This window comes from Salvelinus sp. IW2-2015, unplaced genomic scaffold (assembly GCF_002910315.2).
Source record: "Salvelinus sp. IW2-2015 unplaced genomic scaffold, ASM291031v2 Un_scaffold1479, whole genome shotgun sequence".
NCBI classification, from domain to species: Eukaryota; Metazoa; Chordata; class Actinopteri; order Salmoniformes; family Salmonidae; genus Salvelinus; species Salvelinus sp. IW2-2015.
In genome coordinates this window covers 231,281-236,219 of record NW_019942935.1, presented here as the reverse complement: position 1 = coordinate 236,219, position 4,939 = coordinate 231,281, and positions in this window count along the sequence as shown.

Genomic DNA, 4,939 nt, shown 5'->3' with positions numbered 1-4,939 from the left:
AAGCTCTCGCTATCCCCTCCCTCATCCTCCCAGGTTCCTCCTCTCCCCTCTCCTCATTATTTTCCGGCCCCACCTCTCTCCTTCCCTCCCCCATATCCACTCCCTCTCCTCCTCCCCTCACCTCTATCCCCTCCTCTCTCTCTCCCCTTCCTCCCTCGCCTCCCAGCCATCTACTGCTCCCTCCTCCTCTCTCTCACCACCTGTGCTGTCCCGCTGTACCTCTTCCGTCCCTGGAGAAGACCCTTTTGGGTCTCGATATTTAGCTTCCTCTGAGGAGAATACAGACGAATGGTAATCATTCATCACCTCACGAATTATTGCCTCATTTTTCCTCTTGAGAGAAAATACCCATGGTGATGTGATATTAGCTCTCTAAGAGAATTACACCAATGGTAATTCCTCAAATCTGATCGATAACTATAATACGTATATAGCCTCAACTCGAGGAGAATATAAACCATGCAGGAATGAATGATTTTGACTACCTCGAGAGGTGGCACCTCCGTCTGGACTATTACTTTTCTCTAAAGAGAAAACAAACCATCGGTAATTGATATTAAGCTTGCGTCTTCTCTAAGTTCTGTAGAATACACCGATGGTAATTGATATTAGCTTCTCTGGAGCGAGAATACAAACAACCAGGGATAGAATATGTAGCTTCTGCAGAGAGAATACCGCATGCGTAATGTGATATTACCTCTCTTAGGAATACACCATGTAATGTTAGTTAGCCACTCTGAGAGAAATACACCATGTAATGTGATATTAGCACGCTCTGGGCAAGAATAACACCATGTGTAATCGTGATAATTATGCCGTCTCTCGGAGAATACACCATGGTAATGTGATATTAGCCTTCTGAGAAGATACAACCAGGTAATCGTATATTAGCCTTTCTCGCGAGAATACACCATGCGTAATGTGATATTAGCCCTCTGGGAAATACAAACCATGGTAATGTGATATTAGCCGTCTCTGAGAGAATACACACCATGTAATAACGATAATTAGCGTTCTCTGAGAGAAATAACACCATGGTAATCGATATTGCTTTCTCTGAGAGAATACAAAAAACACAAAAACAGACAGAAAAACACCATGCGTATATATGCTATCAGCTTTTCCTCTGCAGAGAATACAAACAGCAACAAAACCATGGGTAAATCGATTTAGCTTCTCTGAAGAATACCATGGTAATATGAATATTCAGCGTTCTCTAGAGAATACCCATGGGTGAAGTGTGATAGTAGCTTCTCTAGAGAGAATACACCATGGTAAATACGAATATTAGCTTCTCTGAGAAGAATACACATGGAATACGATTACAGCCTCTTCTGAGAGAATACACCAGGTGATGTTGATATTAGCTCTCTAAGAGAATACACCATGGTAATACGAATTAGCCTCTCCTGAGAGAATAACCAACCATGGTAAACGATATTAGCTCTCTAAGAGAATACAGACCATGGTATATGATATTAGCTCTCTAAGAGAATAACAACCATGGTATGATATTAGCTTTTCGTCTGAGAGAATACACCATTGGGTAAAATGATCATTAGCTCTCAGAGAATACACCATGGTAATATGATATTGCTTCTCTGCAGAGAATACACCATGGTAATTTGTGATATTTAGCCCGCCTCCCTCGAAGTCCTGAGAGAAAATACAAAGAACCATGGTAAAATATGAAATATATTAGCTTCTCTCAGTAAAGAGAGAAGTACAACCAAAACAAAAAAAATAATAACAAAACACACACACACACAGAAAAATCAACCAACCACAAACAAAAACAATAAAAAAAAACACAAAAAGAACAAACAATAACAAGAAAAACCATGGTGAAATAACGAATATTAGCTCTTTCTCTCTAGAGAAATACACACCATGGTATGGTGAATATTCTGTCTTCTCTGAGAGACAATTAAGCCACACAATACAGCATCAACAAAACCCACCGCAACGCCACCGCCCGAAATACCAATCGCCTGGTTAATGTGTCACAGTAAAAAAAAAATAAAAAAAAATAAAAAAAAAAAAAAAAAAAAAAAAAACAAAAAAAAGACAAAAAATAAATAAAAAAAAAAAAAAAAAAAAAAAATAAAAAAAAAAAAAAAAAAAAAAAAAAAAAAAAAAAAAAAAAAAAATTCGAAGAAAAAAATTATAATATACTAATAAATAACGACATATATTTTGGGGGGGGAAAAAAGTTATTCTCACAAAAATAATAAAAATATATATTCTAATTACTCTATATATTTTGAGACAAATAAAGTTTTTTACTCTGCCAAATAGTGCAACTGTGGTCTTTGCTGGCTCTGTATAGTGGACCTGATATAGCCGTCTTGTAACATGGGCAAACAGTGGTCTGCATCCCCTTTCCAAAAACATTATCAACCCACAAAATTCCCCCATGAATACAAGGCACTTGGAATCTGGGGTAGTGTTTCCCACAGCAGTTCCTGTATGATGGATTCTTTTAGTATCTTAGTCATGAAAGAGTTCATCAGACAGGAAGGTCACTTTCACTTTCAGTGTCTGCAGCCTTCCCAAATCACGCCTGCTTTGCTTTACTGCTTTTGCCATCATGCAGAGCATCCTTGACTCTCAGCGAAACTACGAGTACTGTAGTATAAGCCCTGATTTAACCTGAAACTTTCTTATTTCCAAACCACAGGTATTCATGGAAAAAATAATCTTCAAACTCTTCGCTGGTTGACCTAATCCTGACACTTGACTCCATAAAGAACTTGGACAAGTGGTGTTTTTAAATTTTCAGCGACCCTTTCTATTGCTTGACTGGAAGATACCAAACGAAACTCTGATCGTTGTACTAATTAGAAGAAGACATTATAAAAATTTCTCACTCCCGTTTCCTCATGATCAATAATTTTCAAGAGTTTAAATTTATTACCTCAGCCCTGATTTGGCTGTAGAATTGTTCTCCATGTCTTATACACTGCTGGAAGACCAAACAACCAATAGCAATAACAAACTGTGTCAAAATGATCTCCACTACTGATGATCTTCAGTCTGGACCTTTGATATTTGGACCAAGGCATGTTAAGTGCTGGACTACAATACAAGCCTGTGAACAAGTCCACTACTGGACCGAGCAGGAGTCCCTGCATTAGAATTTTGTCTAAGATGCTGGCAAACTATTTACTATTATTAAATGTTACAGATCATTTATTTCGAATTTACCCTGGTTTGGTAATAGCTCCTCTGGATAAGAAGCGTCTGCTAATGACTTAAATTAAATGTAAATGATGAACAAAACATGTGTTTGGTTATTTTGCTATTGACATGACAAGGAATAGCTATCATAGACGGTAAAATAGTATTAATGAGATGAACTTGGTATCAAAAACCATTTCCTTTTGGAAGCGATCTTGGTGATAACACTTGACCAGGACTCGCCCAATGTGCCTCATAACACCGCGACGGAAAAGCCTTGGTAGAACCAGAAGGCCATCGACTACCTGATGGGACTAGAAACAGAAAAGTCGTGTTTGGCGGTGGTCGGGCTGTATCGCAACCGGAAAGTCCTACCTCAATGAACAGCTGCTCAAGAGAGAAGTGGTAGTAGACAATTATATCTTTCTATAACAAACAGGTTTTGTGACATCAATCGTTGACTCCAGTCTATTTTGGTAACCACTGTACTCTAAGTTTCCCCTAACATACTTTGTAACTACAGAACAATTAATAACTGTAGTAAACATAGCCAGGACAAGGGCATTCTTGAACTGGTACAGGTCTTGTATGGCCAGAAGATAAACAAAATATATAAACATAAAAAGAAATGATTTTGTTGAATAAAATAGTTAGAGATATATAAGTTGAAGTCGGAAGATTTACATCCACCATTCCAAGTACATTTTACAACTCAGTTTTCACAATTTCTGACATTTAATGCATGTAAAAATTTAATCCAGTTTATGGATCACACTTTAGTTTAAGAAAGTGAAATGCCGAACGAATCGTAGCGAGAATGATTTTATTTCAGCTTTTATTTCTTTCAATCACATTCAGTGGGTCAGAAGTTTACCATACACCATTAGAATTGTAGCATTGCTTTAATTGTTTACCTGGGTCCAAAATTTTCGGTTAGCCTTCCACAAGCTTAACACAATAAGTTTGGGTGAAATTGTTGGCCCTATTTCCGCTGACAGAGCTGTGTAACTGAGTCAGGTTTGTAGCCTCCTTGCTCGCTAGCTACACAGCTTTTCAGTTCTGCCCAACAAAGTTTTACCTCATAGGCTTGAGGACAAGGGCTTGTGATGGCCAATTCCAATACCTTGACGTTTGTGTTCCTTAAGCTATTTTGCCACAACTATTGGGAAGTATGCTTGGGGGGCATTGTCCAATTTGGAAGACCCTTTGCGACCAAGCTTTAACTCGACTGATGTCTTGAGATGTTGCCTCGAATATGATACACATTACACTCCTCCGCATGAAGCCATCTATTTGTAAAGTGCCACGCCAGTGCCCTCCTGCGCAAAGGCCCACCGACAACATGATGCGCCACCACCCGTTTACAACCCGTGCTTCACGGTTAGAGGGTGTATCTTCTCGCTTGCAGTCCCCCCTGTAAAATTTTCACTACACGGAACAATAACAAATCGGATCGTTTTGACACCGCAAACAGTTATCTATCATTGTTATTCATCAGATGAAAGGACCATATGCTTCCAAGATAAGTAGAGCATCTTAATATATCCACATGATCCAAGGTATTTGATCCTAACCCTCGTTCTGGCCTTTTTTATACTTATGGTTTGGATTTCTTTGGCAAGTGATGGACATTCCTAATGGCGACTTGCTAAGCGCTGGCTTTTCTAGTCTACAGATGCTAGACTACTAAAGGCACCTACACCCACGTTTTATCACCATGTGGAGGTCGAACTACTTTAGGACTTTGTACCTGTTGCTC